This window comes from Trachemys scripta, chromosome 25 (assembly GCF_013100865.1).
Source record: "Trachemys scripta elegans isolate TJP31775 chromosome 25, CAS_Tse_1.0, whole genome shotgun sequence".
Classification (NCBI taxonomy): domain Eukaryota; kingdom Metazoa; phylum Chordata; order Testudines; family Emydidae; genus Trachemys; species Trachemys scripta.
This window is the reverse complement of record NC_048322.1, coordinates 5866778-5889028: the sequence shown is the minus strand read 5'-3', so window position 1 is coordinate 5889028 and position 22251 is coordinate 5866778. Positions and strand designations below refer to the sequence as shown.

General features: G+C 53.0%; 3 non-coding genes across 3 annotated transcripts; 1 reads left to right on the top strand and 2 right to left on the bottom strand.

Annotated features, from left to right (window-relative positions):
• Window positions 1–1559: 1559 nt before the first annotated feature.
• TRNAQ-CUG lies at window positions 1560–1631 on the top strand. The gene has a single exon. It is a non-coding gene; the product is annotated as a tRNA-Gln (tRNA).
• A 17591-nt stretch (window positions 1632–19222) lies between these two features.
• TRNAK-UUU lies at window positions 19223–19295 on the bottom strand. The gene has a single exon. It is a non-coding gene; the product is annotated as a tRNA-Lys (tRNA).
• Window positions 19296–21064: 1769 nt separating this feature from the next.
• Window positions 21065–21136, bottom strand: TRNAQ-CUG. The gene has a single exon. It is a non-coding gene; the product is annotated as a tRNA-Gln (tRNA).
• Between the last annotated feature and the right edge of the window lie 1115 nt (window positions 21137–22251).

Sequence of the window (22251 nt, the reverse complement as noted above, 5' to 3'; positions counted from 1 at the left end):
TACCCCACCCCCAGAAGCAGCTGCATTTCAACTGGGGGGGAGATGACTGTGAGGCTGGCAAAGTAGCTGAGAACGGCGCCAGAGAAACCTGAAGGATGCGCCAAGGAAGGGAGTGAAAGAGGACAGATGCGTGTGCGGCGGAGACAAGACGCACCCATCCTTCCCCCGACTGAGCGAAAAAGAGGCGTCTGGCACCAGAGCTGGAATAGATTTGGCAATGCAGGGGCTGTGGAGGGCCATGAAAAGTGCTGGGTGGGCCACAGATCCCAGGGGCTCCCTCAACTGCATCCTGAGGGCCCCCACGCCGGAGGGAGCCCCTCCACCCACCCCCTTCCAACAGCCGCCACCCTCCAGGAATCCACTGGCACAGCAAGGGGGGTGGGGGCGGAAGGCAAATTATGTCTCTCAAGTGGGAACGAGCAGGAGAGCAGAAAAACCAGCCAGGCGGGTCAAGAGCCAAATTGCTTAGAGCAGGGGGAGGGGAGCTGGTTTTTGGTTTGGAGGGGGGCTTTTTTGGTCTGTCCATTGGTGGGTTTTTGCATGTGCATTTTTGTTTTGTTTTGTTATTGGACACCACAACCAAAACGAAAAAGTGGTTTTCCTGCTAACAAAACCAGACTGTATTTGTTAATTTATTTATTTGCTTGGTGGGGGCAGGGAGAGGGAGGGGCTTATTCTAAAAAAAGCGCCAGCAACAAAACAAGAATTTTAGTGTAAGATTTTGATGAACATTTTGCGTGTTCTGTACTTAGGGACTAGGGCGGGGGGTGAATATTTTTTGTCAATGATTTGGAGGCTTCCACAGAAGAACTGAAAATGTTTTGTTTTCATTTTTTCTTTTCTTTTTTGGGGGGGCAGAGGCGGGGGGAGGGGAATTGTTTATTTATTTATTTATTTCCATCCAGCCCTAACGACCAGCTCTGCACACGGAGCGGCTTCTATGTGAGCCATGTTTGGGGGTACAGGTAACATCTCCCCCAATTCCTGGGATCCACAACTCTCCCTCCAGGTTCTGTGAATTTCTAAATCATTCGGAAAAATAACTGCATTGGGTTTTGGGGACGGGTGAGGTGGGTTTAAGATAAACTTAGAGGGATAAAATGGAAGGTACGAAACGTTCAGGAGGAAAAATCCCCACTGTATTGAAATTTGCTACAAAAATATCATCAGGCAATGAAAGAGACACACAAACACACATGATCGTGACTCGAGATCAGCGTTTCTCAAACCGGGGGTCCTGACCCAAAAGGGGGTCGCAAGACTACTAGGGGGTGGGTTGTGCGAGTGGCAGCTGCTGGCAAGGCACCTGGATCGAAAAGCAGTCCTGCTGTCAGCAGCAGCACAGAATGGTTGCCTCATGTGGGTGGGTTGTTACTTTTTTGGGGGGGTCATCACAGCCTGAAATATTTTCAAAGGGGATCCCAGCAAAAAAAGTTTGAGAAACCCTGCTCCAGGTGAACCAACTTGTGTTGGTTACATATACCAGCTAAGCACATTGGAAGCAGGGTGTGACCACATGGTTTGGAAACTGACCATGATGAAATGCTTGACGGGTCATTGGTTCCATGGTGCAATAGTTAGTACTCTGGACTCTGAATCCAGTGATCTGAGTTTGAATCTCAGTGGGACCTTACATGTGCTTCTTGGTTTAAAAACCTGGAAAATTGGTAGATTCCTCAGAGCACTTCTTACATTTTCCTCCTGCTGAATTTGCACAGCTCTTCAAGTCCATGCAAACAGGGAGGGAATTCCCAAAGTGCAAATTTTTTCCATTAAGAAAATTCAAAAATGGACCCTCCATATTTCTGAAGGAAGCATTATAAAGGGTAGGACCTTTAATTTTAATTAACAGTCATTAGAAACTAGCCAGGGGAAGGGAACCAGAGAACATAAAGATGGAGAAGGAAAGAGAAAATGAGAGGAACAGCTGATTGTGCATTTATTATTAAGTATTATTATTATTATTATTATTAAATAATTTTGGAATTTTGCGGCTGGGAAAATCTTTTTGCTTTGTGTACGTACAACACCTAAAGCTCGGTGTAAGTCAACGGCTTGGCTTGGCTTTGGCTCAAACGTCTTCCAGAAACGCCTCCAGGAAAGGGTTTCGTTTCACCTGCCCCATGATGACTTTTTGTTTGTTTGTGAACCACTTTGAGAGGTTGGTTTCTCCTCCCCATTCAGGAGGGAGAAGCTTTTTTGTTTCTTTAAGTCTTGGCCCACTCTCTCACGATGGGAAATCTATTTGCCAACAGGATGTAGCTAGGTTTGTTAGTTAAACCTACCCTTGTCCCTCATTTGCTGTCCTTATAGTGCTGTAGCAGGTTCCATGGTGTGATGGTAGGGTGACCAGATCACCCAAGTCAAATATCGGGATGCGGGGGGAGGGGGGAGGAGACGCGGGGGGGGCGTGGCGGGGGGGGGCAAAAAAAAAAAACAACCCCTCCTCCGCAAGCGCTGGAGTCCCGCAGGGGAACGAACGGGGCTGGGCGGCCGATGCCTCCGCCCCGGGGCCGCCGCGGGATAGCGCCAGCTGAGCAGCAGCCCAGACGCGACTGGCCAGGGGCTGGGCCCAGCGTACGCGCTGCTGGGTCCCCGCAGCAGGCCCCGGCTCGGGGGGTTCGGAGGCGCCGCAGCCGCGGAGCGCCATGGCCGCTTCCTCCCCCGCGGCAGTGGGAGCTGCAGCAGCGGCTGCTCCCGAGTCCCGCTGCCCGGGCGGGGAGAACAGCCGCCGCCTGGCCCCGTGCGCTGCCCCCCTCCTCTCCCAACCACCCAACTGAGTCCTGCCTGCTCGGGGCCAGGCCGGACTCTCACTCACCCCGGCCCCGCGCTTCCCCTGAGTCTCCCCGGCCTCCCTCCAGCGCTTGCGGAGGGAGGGGGAATGGTGAGCCCGGGGAAGAGGCGGGGATTCGGGGAGGGAGCCAATCGGGGGAGGAGGGGGCGGGGGCGGGGCGGGGGGGGCGCGAGCACTTCCGGGCTCCAGGCTCCAGCGCATTTCCTTGTTTGTCCAGTGTCCCGACCGCACGTCGGACGGGACGCGGGACAAACAAGGAAATATCGGGACGTCTGGTCACCCTATGTGATGGTTAGCACTCTGGACTCTGAATCCAGTGATCTGAGTTCAAATCTCAGTGGGATCTTATTTTGTTTTAAAATCTTTAAGCCTTCTGCCTGGGATCTGACTCCAGCCCTGACCTTTGGCTCTGGATGCTGGCTCTGACCACTAGGCCATGGATGCCCATGCCCTTGTGCTTCCCACGGGGTTTAGGCTTTTGAAAGCGAGAATTAGGCCACTAAATCACCTAGGCTCCTTGAAAATTTTGCTCCTGGCCTATTCTGTCTTTGTAGAGGAATCTCTTCATTTTTGGCAGCCCCTCCAGTCCAGTTGGGTCTTTTTCTGGGTCGGATGGGGGGCAGGGGCGGAACATAGGAGGGCAAGCTGGCCCAACAACAATTCTTCCTTCTCATGTTAATAATCTTATCTAGCGCTTTTCGTCAGCCCGATCTCAAAGCACGTTATAAAGGAGGTCAGTAGCAATGTCCCTATTTCATACCTGGGGAAACTGAGGCATGGGGCAGACGTGACCTGTCGCCCAGCAGGGCAGGAGAAAAATGAACCTTGTACTAGAATGCAGTAAATTAATCTCAGCTTGAAAAAGATTGGGAGCAGGTGCTTCACTGGAGATCAAAATGTTTTGCTACACCCCAAGATTGGCTTGCGCCCCCGTTAGATCATAAATTCTCCCAGCTTATCTCTTTCAGCTCCACTCAGGCTATTTTTCTCCATCACTCTTGCCTGGAATTTCAGGTGGCAGTTTAAAAAGTGAAAGGACTGTTTCTAGGTTTTGCTGATGCAAAGGAAATCTTGCAAATGGGACCCAAGGGTAACTGACACAGTGGCGCTGCCTGGGTCTGCCAAGAGCCTGAACCCATCGCTGTGGGGGGGGGAGGAGCTGCCCTAAGTGTAATTGACACAGCGACGTTGCCTGAGTTTGCAGAGAGCCTGAGCTAATGACTTGGTAAATCAAGTGGCATTACAGCCTCAATCTGGGTGAGAAATATTTTAATCTTTCCAAGATTCTCCTTGCTCACACTGATCAGAAACTCACCCCAAATTATAACTGATCACTCATGCCGTTTGGTTTATTTCATCAAGTTGTCAACCTATGCAGAGAGCTCAGGGCGGGTTGGCCTGGGTCGTGGGAAGTGGGACATTCCTAGAGGTGCTTCAGCTGACATTGTCCAAAGCCTGGTGTGAATCTGAAAAATTGTTGGCCTGCCTCCAACTGATGGTCATGTTTGGAATCAGGAAGGAATTTCCCCCGGGGTCAGATTGGCAGAGACCCTGAGGGGGGGGGGGTGGCCTTCCTCTTCAGCAGGGACCATGGGTCACTTGCCGGTTTCAGCTACAGTAAATGGTGGGTTTTCTGTAACTTGAGGTCTTTAAATCAGGAGCTGAAGCCTTCAGTAACTCAGTTAGAGGTTGTGGGTCTATTTCAGGAGTGGGCAGGTGAGATTTTGCAGCCTGCGGTGTGCAGGTCAGGTTAATTCACTGGCTCTCAGCCTTTCTAGATGACTGTCCCCCTTTCAGGAGTCTGATTTGTCTCGTGTAGCCCCAGGTTACTTAAAAACGACTCGCTTACACAATCAGACACAAACGTACAAAAGCGTCACAGCCAGCCCCGCACCTCCTGCCCACAGCCAGCCCCTGACGCACCCCCTGCCCTGTCTCCAGCCAACCCCTGCCGCACCCCCTTGCGGCCCTGCCCGAAGCCAGCCAGCCCCACACACACCCCTGCCTGTACCAGCCCTGCACCCTCTGCCCTGCCCACATCAGCCCTGCCCCCCCTGCCCTGCCTGTAGCCAGCCCCACACTCCCTCCCCTGTCTCCAGCCAACCCCCGCTGCACCCCCCTGCCTGAAGCCAGCCAGTCCCGCACTCCTCTTCTCCAGCCCTGCCAACCCCTGCCACACACCCTTGCGACCCTGCCTGAAGCCAGCCAGCCCGCCCCCCACACCCCTGTCTCCAGCCAGCCCCGCACCCCTTGCCCTGCCTGCAGCCAGACCCTACCTCCAGTCAGCCCCTGCCCTGTCTCCAGCCAGCCCCATGTCCAGTAGTGCCCTGCAGTTCCCAGGGCAGTAACCCTGCACACCTGCTTCAATGAGGGGGGCAGGGAGCAGCTGGGACCCACACAGTGCACACCCTAGGGTGACCAGACAGCAAGTGTGAAAAATCGGGACAGGGGGTGGGGGTTGTAATAGGATCTTATATAAGAAGACCCTAAAATCGGGACTGTCCCTATAAAATCGGGACATCTGGTCACTCTAGCACACCCCCAGGGAGTGGCGGGGACCCACACATGTAAAACGGAGCTCATTTCTAGTTCAGGCCCATCTTTTTTAAAAAAAAACTTTAGGTAGGGTTAACATACATCCGTATTTTCCCGGACATGTCAGGCTTTTTGGTTCTTTTTGGCCATATGGTAACCCTTTTGGTACAAAAAATACATACTGTGGCACATCCCTTATATCAGAACTTTTTATAGGGAACCGGTTGCTAAGAAATGAAAGGCTTCTTTTTACATGTTTTTTTTTTTTAGTCATCCCTGCCGGGGCCCCGCCGAAAATGTTTGAATTGGGCCCCGCACTTCCTAAAGCCGGCCCTGGCCCTGCCCCCGGGACCCCTGCCCTATCCACCACCACCCCCTGTCGCCTGACCACCCCCAGAACCCCTGCCCCTGACTGCCTCCCGCTGCCCCATCCAACCCCATTCTTCCTTCCTGACTGCCCCCCCGGGACCCCTGCCCCATTCAACCACCTCTTCTCCCTGACAGCCCCCAAGCCCCCTGCCCCTAATTGCCCCCTACCACTGCCCCCCAGCACCCCATCCAACCCCCCTTCTCCTTCCTGACTGCCCCCCCGGGACCCCTGCCCCATCCCCCCCCCCCTCCCCCTGCCCCCTGACCACCCCCAGAAACCATGTCCCTGACTGCCCCCCACCACCCCATCCAACCCCCCCTGTTTCCCACCCTCTGACCTGACCGCCCCAACCCCTATCCACACCCCTGCCCCCTGTCCACCACTCCGAACTCCCCTGCCCTCTATCCAACCCTTCCCCCCCCCACTCCCTGCCCCCTTACCGCGCTGCCTGGAGCTCCGGTGGCTGACGGCCCTACAGCCGCGCTGCCCAGAGCGCCAGGACAGGCAGCCGCGCCGCCCAACTGGAGCCAGCCCCACCACCGTGCAGCACAGAGCACTGGGTCAGGCCACAGCTCTGCGTCTGCACTGCCTGGCAGGAGCTCGCTGCCCAGAGCTTTGCGCCGGCAGGGGAGGGGCCGGCGGCAAGCCTCCCGGACCAGGAGCTCAGGGGCCAGGCAGAATGGTCCCATGGGCCCGATGTGGCCCGCAGGCCATAGTTTGCCCACCTCTGGTTTCGGAGAAGGGGTTTATCTCATCTAGTCACTAACATTTGCTTTTATTGTAGCAATGTCTGTCGTGTCCAGTCTTGGGCCAGCCCCCATTGCACAAACCCAGAACAGAAAAGTAGTGTCCACCCGGAAGAACTTGTTGTTGAGATGAGTTCCTGTCTGCATCCTGTAAAACTTGCCCATACCGGTAATGCCCTGGCCTCTTCTTTTGTCATTCAGTGTTGCACGCATTCTAAAACAATATGCATTTCCTCACCTTTTGGGGGCGAAGCCAGACTTTGAGGCACCTGCTCCCCTACTTGGTGTAAACTTTGCTTGTGCCAATCAGAAACGAACACAAACAGGTTTTGGGCCCCGTCCCCTATGACACTTCTATGATGTCATAGTTGGTACTTTATGGGCCTGCCTGCCATGTGCAGGCAGGGAGAGGAGAAAGAAAAACGAATCCTGTGTATCCTATGTACACCCGTAACCGAGCCTGATCACCTCGAAGCCTCTCTCTCAGCTCACGTGTTTCAAACAGAGTGTCTACGTTTGCCGGTCGTTATGCGTTGGTTTGTATTTGTAAGTATCAGTTATTACTAATTGCTGCATCTTTGTTTATAAATATTGTTAGTGGATATTTTAGTCATTGTGTTTTAAGTTTCATTAACTCTATTAGCTAATCAAACGCTGCTCCCTTACCCCTTGTAATTATCCCCAATAAAACTTTAAATTGATTCATTTTAGTTGTGTGTGTGTGTCTGCAGTTTGCATCGTGACCCATACTCTCCTTGCATCCCTTACCAATATAGTCTATTGCCACGTGCAGCCTGGTAAATAACAGGCCTGCATTGTCTTTCGCCCCTGCGTGCCCGTGGCAATCCACACTTGTGAGAAGAGCATGATCAACAGAGATTTCTTCAGGTCACTGGCAATTAAAAAAAAAAAATGGTTTCACATCAAGACCCAAAATGAACATTTTTGGTGACTCTAAAAGCTGGGAGGGAAGTTCATTTTTGGCTCGAAGAAAATGTTTTGCCTTGACAAACTTGCGACGTTTGGTTGTTCCATTTCCACCATTTCCACCAGTTTGAGGTTTTGCAAAAGAAATCACATAAAAAGTGAAATAAGATCAAAGAATGTTGTAAAAGGGAAAAAGTGAAACACTTCGTTTCAAAAGTGCTGAAATAAATCATTGGGGAGGGGCTCCCCGGGGGCGGGGGTCCCCTCCCCAAAGCGAACAACTAGGCAACATCAACCCAAATTCACGAAACATTTCAGTGGGACAAAACTGCACATTTCATCCCCCCAAACAAACGTTTTTGGTCAAAAAAATGTCTCGCGGCTGCATTTTCTCTTATGATCATTTTTACCCCTTCACCAACCCTAGATACCTTCGTCTCTGCGACTGCCTGGTGGGGGAGAAGGCAAAAAATCAAAATCTGATGTGTTGCTTCTTCATCTCTGTTATTTACTAGATTCATAGGTCTTCAGACCAGATGAGACCAGTCCGGAAATCTAGGCTGGCTTCCTCCATAACCCACTCTTGGACCACGATCCCCGCATGAAACCCATAACTTCTGTTTGAGAGAAAGCAGATCGGGCGGGGGAAATCCAGTGTACTCACGGGGACTTGGACTCAGGTTGCAGGAGTCAACGTCCGGCCTGCTGATGATTACAGTATAGAACAGAGGCGGGCAAACTTTTTGGCCTGAGGGCCATGTCGGAGAATAACAGAGTTCTCACTTTTTGTTTGGGTACAGCAAATCGGATACTTTATTTTCTCTCTATCAATTGCACAGAGGGAGAGAGCTAAACAGGTCTCTCCCAGGTAAACAATTACAGCAAGCATTTATACCTTTTGTTACAGACAATAATGAGCAACAGCTGCATTTTGTTTATACATAGGTCATCCTGATATCTTGTTTTGCTCACTAACGTAGACTCTTAGTCTACATTCCGTATTATCTACACAAGGTCGCAACAACTTCTCACACAGTTCTTTCCCACCCACCTCACACATTCCTCGCTTCTACAGATCTCGCGTTATTAGGGTTACAGTTAGCCTGACTCTTGCTAACAAACTGTCATGCATTGCATCCCCTTCCTGTCAGTTCTTTCTCTGCTTCCACAGCCACATCGGGTTTCCAGAATTGTATGGAGGGCTGGTTAGGGGAGGCTGTGCCCAGCCCCCGCCGCCTATCCGACCTCCCTTGCTTCTCACCCCCTGATGTGCCCTCCCGGACTCCTACCCCATCCAACCCTCCCCCCCCATTCCATGTCCCCTGACAGCCCCTCCGGGACTCCTGCCCCATCGACCACCCCCTGCTCCCTGTCCCCTGACTATCCCCGGACCCCCCGCCCCTGACTGCCCCCCGCCACCCCATCCAACCCCCCCTCCTTCCTGACTGCCCCCCAGGACCCCTGTCCCCATTCAACCCCTGTTCCCTGTCATCTGACCGCCCCGACCCCTATCCACACCCCCGCCCCCTGTCCACTACCACGAACTCCCCTGCCCTCTATCCAACCCCACCCTACTCCCTGCCCCCTTACCACTCCGGTGGCTGGCGGCGCTACAGCCACACCACCCAAAGCACCGGGTCAGGCCACGGCTCTGCAGCTGCGCTACCTGGCCACCCAGAGCCTTGCACTGGCGGCGCAGTGAGCTGAGGCTGCGGGGCAGGGGGGACAACAGGGAAGGGGCCGGGGGCGAGCTTCCCGGGCCAGGAGCTCAGGGGCCAGGCAGGAGGGTCCCACGGGCCAGATGTGGCCCCCAGGCCGTAGTTTGCCCAGAATCATAGAATCATAGAAGATCAGGGTTGGAAGAGATCTCAGGAGGTATCTAGTCCAACCCCCTGCTCAAAGCAGGACCAACCCCAACTAAATCATCCCAGCCAGGGCTCTGTCAAGCAGGGCCGTCTCTGGCTTTTTTGCCGCTCTAGGCAAAAAAGCCACCCACCCACCCCTCTCCTTCCCCCTCCCAGCGTGGCAGGGGAGGGCACCGAGCCCGGCTGTGGCTCCGCTCTCCCCGGCGGCCAGAGTGCCGGGAGCAGGGCAGAGAGCCCGGCCGGGGCTCTCCACTCTCCCCGGCGGCCAGAGCACCGGGGGGAAGGCGGAGAGCCCCCGGCGGCCATAGCGCCGTGGGGAGGGTGGCAAGCCCGCTGCAGCTCCACTCTCCCCGGCGGCTGGAGCGCCGTGGGGAAGGCGGCGAGCCCAGTCGCGGCCCCGCTTTCAGGCCGGAGCGCCCCGCCGCCCCCCTCGAGCCGCCCCAAGCACACGCTTGGTGGGCTGGTGCCTGGAGCCGGCCCTGCTGTCAAGCCAAGCCTTAAAAACCTCTAAGGATGGAGATTCCACCACCTCCCTAGGTAGAGAGCAGAGCCATGAACAAATGCTCAGGGAGTCTCTGGGCCTCTTCCCTCTTTCCGGAGATGTTCCGCTGGATATTTTTTGCACTTATGTCCCTTCCCCATCGCTACCAAACAGACCGTATCAGGAAGCAGAACCAACCCACGGGTGAGAATGTCTCTGCGTGTCCTTAAACACGGAAAGGGAGGTGGGTAAAAATGCTGCAATCGGTTAGAAAAACTCATTGCTGATGAATTTCTCCTTTCCTAGGCTTGTCCTGCCCTGTGGATGGAGGACAAAAATGTTTAAAATAATTATTCAGTATACGAGAGGGAGGAAGGGAAGCGAGAACTGCATTAAGTTTGCAATCAAATAAGATTAAGAATGTTAATTCGAAGCGAAAGGAGAAAATAACCGTTTTGAAATCGTGATTTCAGGATTCAGGGATTAGGACAGGAGAACGGACCGCTGGGCTCATACAGTCTGACCACTTGTATAACACATTCTTCCCTGAATTAATTCCTGTTGGGACCAGAGCAGATCTTTTCGAGGAAAAAAAATAACATCCTCTCCAGATTGAAAAATTGCCAGGGCTGGAGAATCAATCACAGGCCTCGTTCTGCTGTTCCAACGGTGCCTTCCCCTCGCTGGGAAAAATTTGCCCCTTCCTTTCCAGTCCGAATTGGTCTCTTTCCAACTTCTGGATCCTTCAGTGAACACATAAGACCAAGCCCCTAATAATCAGGCCGGTCCTGGTGCAGTTCTGCCAAGTGTCCACACTGGGGCTGTGTCGCTCCATCCAACGGCACGTGTGGCGTTCGGCTAAAGCCCTGCCTGCTGGCTCGGCTCCCAAGCCTGCTGCATTGTGGGGCAGCTTCGGAGCTCGGGATTGTGGGAGATCTCTGGTTCCGGGCCTAGGGAGGCAGGAGGGGAGCCGAACCAGGCCCAAGCCGCCCCCTGGCACTTGCAGGCCGGCCTCCTCCCTCTCCAGCATGGAGGCCTCCCGGAGGGATGCGGTAATCCTCTCCCTGATGCAGACGGGCACCCTCATGATGGGGTACCTGCGTGCCCGCAGCGAGGCCTCTGCCGCAGCCTCGGCCCGCAGGGGCTGGGCCTTCCTGCAGGCTCTGGAGAGACGGCTGAAAGAGGCGGAGGAGGAAGACGAGGAGGAGGAGGAGTCGGGGAACGAGTCGCCCGAGGAGGGCCGGGCCAACGTCCCGGTGCCCCGGCCCCGCCAGCGCCCGGCCGGGCGTCGCCCGTGGGTCCGGCCCCGCAGCACAGAATGGTGGGACCGGACCGTGCTGGAGACCTGGGCCGACCAGCAGTGGCTACAGAACTTCCGGATGCGCAAGGCCACCTTCGTGGGGCTGTGTGCTGAGCTGGCGCCCGCCCTCCAGCGCCAGCGCACCCGCATGCGGATTCCGCTCAGCGTGGAGAAGCGGGTGGCCATCACCCTGTGGAAGCTGGCCACCTCTGACTGCTACCGCTCGGTGGGCAACCAGTTCGGGGTGGGGCGCTCCACAGCCGGCGCCGTGGTGCTGGAGGTCTGCCGGGCCATCCAGAGGGTGCTGCTGCGCCGGGCCATTGAGGTGGGCGATGCCCGGGAGATCACCGCCGGCTTCCGGGAGATGGGCTTCCCCAACTGTGCCGGGGCCCTCGGCCTCACCCACATGCCCATCCAGTGCCCACCGCACCAGGCCTCCGAGTACATCAATGGCAAAGGCTACTACTCCATGGCACTGCAGGTCCTGGTGGACCACCGGGGCCACTTCACCAACATCAGCACCGGCTGGCCGGGAAAAGCCCATGAGGCCCGGATCCTGCGGAAATCCACCCTTTTCAAGAAAGGCCAGGAGGGGGCGCTCTTCCCCCCGGAGACATTGGACCTTGACGGGGTGTCCGTGCCCATGGTGGTCCTGGGAGACGTGGCCTACCCTCTCCTGCCCTGGCTCATGACTCCCTACCCCGGGGAGCCGGGCGGGGCCCAGGAACGGTTCAACGAGGCCCTGAGCCGGTGCCGGCAGCCAGTGGAACAGGCTGTAGCCAGGCTGAAGGGGCGCTGGCGCTGCTTGACCACGCGCAACGACTGCGCGGTGGACAACTTGCCCCGCCTCATTTCGGCCTGCTGCATCCTCCACAACATCTGTGAGCGCAAGGATGAGGTCTTTGACGAGGCCTGGGGTGCCGAAGCCCGGCGTCTGGGCGCCAGCTTCGAGCAGCCCGAGAAGACGCCGGAGGCGGAGGGGGAGGCGGGCGGGGCAGCTGCCCAGGTCAGGGACGCGCTGTGCGCCTACCTGCAGAGCCAGGCCTCCTAGGGGCAGCTCGGGATCTTGGGGCAGGCACTGGGCTGGGATAAATCAGTGGGGCTTTAATAGGTGCTGGCTCCTTTTACCCTAATGGAGCTGTGGATAGTTTACACCAACTGGGGATCTGGCTCCACTGACTCCAATAGAGAGACGCCCATTGTCACCAGCTGGGATCTGGCCCCAGTTACTCCAATAAGGCCTTGGCCTTCGCACTTAGCTGGTGCTTTCCAGATGAGAGCCCATATTGCGATCCCTCCCAATAAAATCAGCTTCACGGAGAGGCAGGTTTGGGGCCCAGCAGGGCCCACTGAGTTTCGGGTCTGTGTGTCGCTCCAGACTCGGAGAGCTCAGTGTCATTCTGGATTAGAACTGTGTCCCATCCAACCCAGCTGGGATGCTCGGAAACCAAGGCCCCCGGGCTTTACTAACCACCTGGCCACGGCCGGCAACAATATCCAGCTGTTTCCCACTTGTGTGACATTATCCAGCAGGCCAGGGCTGGGGACCAAAATCCAGGGGTTCTGAGTCTCAACTGGAGCGCTTTCCACTAGGCCAACCAGCGTCCTGAGCCAAAGGACCTTTCAAGGGCACGGGGCTTGCTCTGACAAGGCAAATCTGTCTATCGACTCCCCCCACCCCAACCCCCTCTCACTGGCTGCAGTTTGGACTTTGCTGGGTGTATGAGAACCTCACGCCCCTCATCCTTTGCCCCATCCTCCCCTTCTCCCTACTCCAGCACCCTGCGACTTGCCTCATTTCCCCCCGTCTCTATTCCAATCTCTTAGAGAAATAAATTTCCGGCTGCAAACCCAACTGGCCGAGGTGGAAAGATTTGGATTCCGATAGTATCCGTTCAAAATGCGGTGAGGCCTTGCTTCCTGTCTCCCTTACTCCTCCTTGTCTTGACCTGGCTTTATTTTCATTTCCATCTGCTGTTACCTTCCTTTTCGCTCTCCCTTCTCCCCCATGTCTCTGTCTTTCAGAGTGGCTTTCCCAAAAATTGTAGAGCTGGTAGAATTTTATGCTTGTTTGTTTAAAACTTTTTTGAAATGAAAAACAGTCTTTTTTTAGGAGTAAAAATTTTCAGGGGATATTTTGGGGGTGGGGGGAAAGTTTGGCCAAAAAACTTAAAATAAAATTGCTTTTGAAAAATGGCAAGTGATCATTTTCCAGTGGTCCGTTGATTGCTTTGTTGTTTGTTTGTGTCTTCCTTTTCCCAGTGACAAACTGGAAAAAAATGTAAAAATAGGTTCAAAAACTAAAATTTAGGAGGGGAGGGTTCCCGATCAAAAGTTTTCAAGACAGATGGATTTTTGGTCAATGTTTTTTCACCACCACTGAAAAGGGTGTAGGACTGGAAGGAACCTCCTAAATCATCACAGGTGACCCCCATGATATCAGCCCCTCATAAACTTTTCAAGCTTCATCTTCAAGCGAGTTAGCCTGTTGACCCCCACATACGCCTCCTACAGGCTCCTCCAGAACCTCGCCAACAAACAGGGATTCCACCAGCACCAAGATTTCTCCGGAGATCTCAAAGCACATAACCTTACCCTCATTTCACAGATGGGGGAAGTGAGGCATTGTGGGGAGGGAGAGAAACTTTTGCTCAAGTCACCTGGCAAAGCCAGGAATAAAAACCCAGCCCTTCTGAGTCATAAGAACATAAGAACGGCCACACTGGTCAGACCAAAGGTCCATCTAGCCCAGTGTCCTGTCTTCTGACAGTGGCCAAGGTCAGGTGCTTCAGAGGAAATGAACAGAACAGGTAACCATCACGTGCTCTTTCTATTAATGATTGTGGCTAACGGGGGGAGGGATGGAATTTCTCAGCCCCTTGTTAATATCAACTCTTCAGTAACAGACCGGGCCCGATTTGCGAGCATCATATGAACCCCCAGCCTCAGCATCTGATGTTCCCTGTTCCCCTTTGTCTTTCCTCGCATCGCAGAGACAGTAGCCAGCGCTGTCGGGAATAAAGATTTGGGTCGAATTCAGCCTCTCTCATGAACACAATGTTGGAGAATCCCCTCTCCCCCACCCCACGTTTGGGGGAGTTTTCCCAATGGTTAATCACCTGCTCTGTTAAAAGTTGGCTCCTTCTTTCCAGTCTGGCTTTGTCTAGCTTCGACTTCCAGCCATGGGATCCTGTTAAAATCTCCTACACTGAAACGCCTCTGTTTGTGTTCCCCACGTGGTACTTGGGCCCAGATAATGACTGTTAAAGCCTTTGAGGCTGTGGGCTTTTGTGACGAAGTGGGGGGGTTTCTTGTTTTTTTTTTTTTCATCTTTTCCAGTGGGTTCATGCAGAGGGAGTGGGACTCAGTGTCCTTGAGTGTTAGTGCTTTAACAAGGGGAGGGGAGAGGGAGTTTGTTGTTACAGAGGACTGGAGAGGGAACTTGGGACCCCAGCCAATGGCCTGGAGGAGGGACACCCCAGCGACTGGTGACCTGAGACCCAGCTCAGAAGTCGCAGCCGGTTCTGGCCAGTGGGAGGACAACGGGCTGTGACAAGGGGACCCCAGTGACCTAACCAGCCGGTTCCAGCCAGTTCCAGCCAGAGAACAGAAGAGAGGAGAGGAGACCCAGGCAACCCTGTTTCCCTGGAGAGAAGACAATGGACAGAGGCGGGGCTTGGAGCCGGGGAGTTCAGATGCCCACCTGGATGCAGGGGGACTGGGATGTGCTGTGCTGAGGGAGGCCAGGCCTGAGGCCCTGAGAGTTTCCCGTGCTGTGTTCAAATGCTCAATAAACCCTCCTGTTTTGTGCTGGCTGAGAGTCGCTCCAAGCTAGAGAACAGGGTGGCATCAACCCCTTCGGGGGTGGAGGCCCCGGGGGTCCAGAGCGAGTGGACTCCCTGAGGGGACCCACGGCGAGAACCAGGTGTGCTAAGGCTCAGAGAAGTGGGGCTTCAGGAGGTGGAGGGGCCTGACCCCGAGAGAGAGCGGACTGTCGCACTGAAAGGGCCCCCCCCCAACGGACCGCACGGGGCTAAGAGTGGGCACGATCTGTGCGTCCGTGACAGTTTTAGAGACCGAGATGAGTCACGGAGAGCTCTTTGCTGTGTTTACGCCTTGCCTGGATCCTACCAGGTCTGCGTTAGACATTGGGCTGGTGATTATTTGTTGAGATAAAGTAGCCCCATCGATACATGCAGCATCAGAGTGCCAGAACCACAAAGGCGTGACTCTTTAACGCTCAGGGTGTGTCGACACTGCAGGTAAAAACCCGCAGGCCGGCTGACTCAGGCTAAGGGGTTGCACCCTCATGATGCAGGGGTAGCCGGTATAATAGGCCAGGGGAGGCTAGTCCTTCCCAAACCCAGGCTGTGGCCCTGCCCACACTCCGCCCGAGGTCCCGCCCTCCCTCCCCTGAAGCCAGAGGGGACTCAGCTCAGGCCGATAGCCTGGAGCTTGGGGCTCCGCTGGCCAGCGGCCTGGGACTCAAGGCGAGAGGCGTGGCTGGGTGGGCCCCGGGGAGGGGGGAATGTGCTCGGGGCTCTGGTGGGTGGGGCTATGGGCAGAAGGGGCGGAGCTGGAGCTCCCCAAAGCGGGGGGGGGGGTGGAATCACGCGCCGCCCATGTCTGCACCTTAGCCCGAATCATCTGGCACAGGCCAGCGGTGGGTGTCTAACTGCGGTGTAGACGTACCCGGAGTGAGTTTGCCTGCTACAGATCACGCCCACCACAACCACGTCCCTTTTAGGGGCACTTTTCATTTCCTGGGAGACCCCAGCAGTTATTTGCTTCTGGACCTTCCCTAGCTAGAGGGATTGCTGAGTGCCACCGAACAAACCGCATTAGCAAGGACGCAACGCTGCCCCATAACCCCGCTCCAGCTAGAACCACAATGAAAACCCGCTGATACAAGCTAGGCAAGTCTTCAGGGAGCCAGATATCATTCTCAACGGCTCCGAGGGTGCCAAATAAGCTCTGTCTGATGGAAAAACACAGAGGAAACTGTCCATAGAGGAGCCCTACGGAATTTCACTCCACCTCTATGGGAGAATCCTGCAGATCCTTCACTCATTGAAATGTACGACGGGAAATGACACGGCAAACAGGCATTGCAACAAAACGCTTCGATGAATGGGGGGGAGGAATAAAGGTCCACGCGGCTCCAGCAAGATGCTCTGAGTTCGCCTGTCCCACAAGCCCTGTTCGGCGATGGGATGTGACCATTAGCCATAAAGGGGAGAAAAAATAACCATGGGCGTCCTAATCGGTGCTGGTGGTAGATCAGGGGGAGCAGAGAGATCGGGAAAGCCAAAGTGTGCTGTGCACTGTCAGCACTTAATCAGGAAACTTTAGACCTACATTTAGTGGGAACGGGTCAGTTTCAATAGGAAAAAATTGAAAACTATTCAGACTGGAGAATCTTGTTTTCTTTTGTTTAAACTATTATATTATATTATATTATATTATATTATATTATATTATATTATATTAAAAGGACCTAGGAGTTACAGTGGACAAGAAGCTGGATATGAGTCAACAGTGTGTGCCCTTGTTGCCAAGAAGGCTAACGGCATTTTGGGCTGTATTAGAAGGAGTATTGCCAGCAGATCGAGGGATGTGATCATTGCCCTCTATTCGGCACTGGTGAGGCCTGTGTCCAGTTTTGGGCCCCACACTGCAAGAAGGATGTGGAAAAATTGGAAAGAGTCAAGCGAAGGGCACAAAAATGATTAGGGGGCTGGAGCACATGACTTATGAGGAGAGGCTGAGGGAACTGGGATTGTTTAGTCTGCAGAAGAGAAGAATGAGGGGGGATTTGATAGCTGCTTTCAACTACTGAAGGGGGGTTCCAAAGAGGACAGAGCTTGGCTGTTCTCAGTGGTGGCAGATGACAGAACAAGGAGTAATGGTCTCAAGTTGCAGTGCGGGAGGTCTAGGTTGGATATCAGGAAACGCTATGTCCCTAGGAGGGTGGTGAAGCACTGGAATGGGTTCCGTAGGGAGGTGGTGGAACCTCCTTCCTTAGAGATGTTGTGGTCAAAGACACCCACGCAATGATTTTAGTTCAAAGACTCAAGCCTGAGGCCAGTTTATTGACATACATACCGGTGCACTGGGGTGCAGTCCGAAGACTGACACCCCGAGGGCCGCTCGCAGGTGGGTTTTTATTTCATTAAACTGCAAGTAAAGTACAAACAACACGTCATGAGTTAAGAAATTAGGGTCGGGGTCAGTTCCCCTCCCCCGCGTACCTTCCTCATTTTTCCGAGAATTGGATGTTTATTTGGGTAGAGGGGCGCTTGGTGGTTTTCCCCAGGGGTGGTACTTGGCACCAGTTTGGGTACATTTCTCAAGACACATGTTATTTTCCGGGGTCTTTTGGTTAAAGATTGGGTGGGGGGTTTCCCTGGGACGCCTAAAGAGGATCTATGATTGGCTATTTTTGCAGATAGCTGGAGTCACGGAGTGGGTCACAGATCACCCAAAGGAGAAGCTGCATGAGTCAAGAAATTGCATTTAGCTAAAGTTACCTATTGCTTCACACAAGTGGTTATTCTATTTCATTAGTGCTGCTGCTGGGGCTTTTTTTTATTCTTTCCCTCCTTGCCCCCCCCCCCCCCCACCCGGTCATGATCCTTGACCGAGTTTGGCAGGGAATTGTGCCGTCTAGTCTAGTTCAGGCCCTGACCTGGGCCCTGGCCTGTACTGCTTTCTGTAAGGGTAGTTAGCATCGCAGATCTCTGTCGGAGAGTTTATTTTGGGGCCTTCAGATTCACAGCTCTGGCTATTGAAAAGAAGGCCCCCCTGCTCTATTTCCCCACAGAGATTTTTAAGGCCTGGCTTTACAAAGCCCTGGCTGGGGTGATTTAGTTGGGGTTGGTCCTGCTTTGAGCAGAGGGTTGGACTAGATACCTCCTGAGGTCTCTTCCAATCCTAATTTTCTATTCTATTCTAATGTTTTGGCATTATTGAAATGAAATGTCAAAATATTCTAATACAAAACATTCTATATATATTATATCGATATACATATAGAATATATATATAAGAATATACTAAATTATAATATATATGCTAATATATATAATATATAATATAATATATATTATATATATTATATTTTAATAGAAGTGCAATGTAGAAAACAAAACAGTTTCAAATATGTTTGCTTTGATTAGAGTCAATGCAGATTCGGGTCAACCAAAATATTTCACAACTTTGGTTGAAAACAAAATCAGAAGAAAAAAAAGAGGCATTTTGTTTCGCCGTTTTCAGAATGAAATGTTTGGATTTTTTTTTGTATTCAAAATGACTGTTGTGTTCAACATTTACTCTGATTTTATTTTTTTGAACTATAAACACCTTTTTTTAAAAAACAAACAGCACAACATTTTGTTTGGCACAACATGATTTGGGTTTTTTCAAGCTTTTGGGGTTCAACAAAAAGTCCTAAAACTTCAGGATGACACAAACCTAATGCCCCGCCCCCTGCATCAGGCCCACCAGCTCGGCTGTCTTGCACAGCCACCTCGGCAGCCCCTGGTGAGTTCACAGCTTCTAAGGCGACTGTGATCATGTAGCTTGACTTCCTGTTTGCACTACAGTGAGTGTGCGAGAGCCGACCTGGGTGGTATCGTGTGTGTGACTGATCTCTGTTTTACCTAACCACACGGGCCCGAAGGGGAGCTCCGTCAGCTCGAAAGCCTCTCTCTCGCCAGCAGAAGTTGGACTAATAAAAGATATTACCTCCCTTGCCTCTTCCCTCACACACACACAATCAGTCAGTAGGGCGAGCAGCCATTTAACACACACACACAGAGACACTTGTGATCAGTCACTGGGGCGAGCAGCCATCACACACACACACACCTTGTAACCAGTCACTGGGGCAAGCAGCCATTTCTCTCTCTCTCTCTCTCTCACACACACACACACACACACACACAATGAGTCACTGGGGAAAGCAATCATTTCACATACACACACACCCTTGTGATCAGTCCTTGGGCCTCACAACTATTTCACACACACACGCAAAGAGTCACCAGGGAAAGCAATCATTTCATACACACCCCCTTGTGATCAGTCCCTGGGGCTCGCAGCCATTTCACACACACACTTAAAAGAGTCATTTTTTGAAACTAAGCCGCTGTTTCTGAACCACTCAAAATGCCACAATTTACTCGTTTGCCAAAAGCGAGACCCGCCCGAACAGGGACTTGAACCCTGGACCCTCAGATTAAAAGTCTGATGCTCTACCGACTGAGCTATCCGGGCTCCCTATTGCTGGGGGATCAGCAGGAGAGTGATGAAACACACTGGCTTTTTCGCAGCCCCTGAGCTGCTGTTCCTGTTGGGGCTCCGCTCACCAAGTCCTTGTCCTCTTCCGTGTGTCTGAATGAGCAGGGGCTCCTCATCTAGCGCCCTGCAGCTCGCTTGTCTGCCCAGCCCAGCTAGAGAGCCAGCCCCCCCTTCCTTCGCTGGCTGCAGCTAATCTAGCCAGTTCCTCCCTCTGAGGGTCTCTGTCTCGCCTTTTCTAAGGGCATCTGCTCTATCCACTTCCCCCTCTCTCTGATGGCAGATCCAGGTTTCTGACAGTGTCTATCAATCTATGTATCTGACCATCTCTTTCTAATGCCAGCTAGTCTATCAGCATCTCATTTGTGTCTTTTCTTCCCTGCCTTATATCTATCTAGTTCTGGTGGTATTTAATCTATCTACCAATCTATCTCTTTCTAATGGCATCTATTCTATCAGCATCTGTCCTCTCGCTTCATTTTCTATCTGTCTCTGAAGGCATATATCTATAAGCCACCTTTTTCTAACGTCTATTATATCTATCAGCATATAATCTATCACTTCTTTCTCTCTTTCTTTCTTTCTTTCTTTCTTTCTATTTATGATAGTATTTTATCTATCTATCCCCATACACTCCCTCTATCTGTCTATCTATCTATCCATCCATCCCCAGGCACCCCCTCTAACTGTCTATCTCTGTACACCCCCACTATCTATCTATCCCCATCCACCCCCTCTATCTATCTATCCATCCCCAGACACACCCTCTATCTATCTATCTATCTATGTCTCTCTGATGGCATATGTGACACAGCAGGGAGTGGGGAGTATTGACCTGGGAATGTTGCAGGGGAGTTTTACTGGGACTGTGTGTGGGATGGGAGACTTTCCTTGAGGGAAGCATGTAACAAGCCCAGAAGGGGGGTTGGGGCCAGGTGACACCTTCTGCCTGGGAAACTGGACAAAGGCTGGAGGAGGAACCAGGGGGAGGGGGTGTGAGACGGCTGGAAGGGGTTTCAGTTTGGAGCTGGCTGGGGAAACAGAGGGAGCCCTAGCGCTGGGGTCTAAGCTCTCTGCCCCCCAGAAAGACTTGATTGAGGGGTCCTGGTTGTACCTACAAGCTCTGTTTGGGACTGTGTTCCTGTCGTCCAATAAACCTTCCATTTTACTGGCTGGCTGAGAGTCACAGTGAATCACAGGAAGTGCGGGTGCAGAGCCCGGACTCCACTACACTCCGTGATAGTGTACATCTATCAATTGCTGATGGTATTTATCTATCAATCTACATATTATTAAACCATCTTTTTCTAATGATGTCTATTCTAGCTATCAGCTTATAATCTATTACAGCCTTTCCTTTCTTTCTTTCTTGTGCTGTCTTCATCTAGCTAGCTAGCTAGCTATCCCCATACACCCCATCTATCTATCTATCTATTCTTTCTTTCTTTCTTTCTTAGCACCTATCTATCTATTTCTGATGGGATCTTATCTCTCTATTTCTCATCTATCAATCACTTTAGGATGTAGGCCCCTTGTATATAACTGAGAAAAACTGTTGTTGCAGTCCCCATATGAGAGAAAAAGAGAAAGGAAAAGGAAAACACAGCAGAGAAAAGAAAAGCGAACAGAACCGTCAGGCAGGGAACTCTAGAGGGTGGAGAATGGCTCATCGAAGTAAAATGCTCAAAGAAAAGTTTGCACCAAAGGTGAGGAAAGATGAACTGTTAAAATAAAAAGCTGTATAGCCCAGGTTCCACCGAGATTTGAACTCGGATCGCTGGATTCAGAGTCCAGAGTGCTAACCATTACACCATGGAACCAGCTGACTGAATGCCCTTCCAGAGCATTTGTAATGACCGCATCGCCAGGGTGCCAGTCCCCCTGAAGTGCTTTGTCAGGGGTTGGCCCAAGCCTGGAGTTGAAGACAACGAAGCACAATGATCTAAAGCACTACCCAGTGCGTGCTGCCCAGACACCGTGTGCCCCAAGTACCTCCCCGACTCTCGGTGACCTGGGTGCAACCGTGGCTGGAATAATGTGTCCAGGTCGGAGGGCCACAAGCAGGGCCAGCCTTTGGGGAAATGGCACCCTGGAGAACTGGTATGTTGGCACCACTGCCTCCCCACACACTGCCCCGAGCTCCCTATCCCAGCCTCCCCACACAGGCCAGCCCCACTCCTCTTGCCTACGACCACTGGAGAACAGCGGCTGCGGGCCGGGCACCCAGCTCGGAAGGCAGCGCCGTCGCCAGCAGCAGTGCACAAGTAAGGGAGGCAACGCCGTACCGTGCCACCCTTGCCTCTGCAGCTCTGCGCTTTGCCTTCCGAGCTGGGCGGCCGGAGAGCGGCAGCTGCTGGCCAGGAGCCCAGAGGTGCCATCGCTGTGAATTGCCAAGCCAAGAGGTGCGAGGGGTTGGCCCCAGCGCAAATTAAGCACTGATGGCACCCCCGACGGGACCGAACCTGTGGATCCTGGGGTGATGAAGTGGGAATTTTAGTAGTGTTTTGGGGAAGCCGGTGCGTGCCTCAGTTTCCCTTTGTGCTTTGCATTGCTGTGTGCAGCGCACAAAGAATTAAAGCAGCTGTGGAGGTAGAGCAGGGATGGGGTGGGTACTGTGTCACCTGACAGTCTGCAGTGGTATGAATGGGTCATTAAGGATTGGCTCAAACCAATCTACACACACACACACACCAGGAGCCAAAGAGAAAGAGAGAGGTTGCTTGAAGGCCCAGTTTCCAAGTATGGCAGGAGCGGTATGGGTCCTTGAAGCCTGATGCACTAAAGGGGTCACTCCCAAGGGCCTGGGGCATAGACCAGACCCCGTGGATCTGTGCCAGCTGGGGCAGTCAGAGGTTTAGCGACACCCAGAGCATGGGGCTGTGTCCCTGGCCCTCTTGGCTAATAGCCATTCATAGACCAGGAACTTATCTAGTTC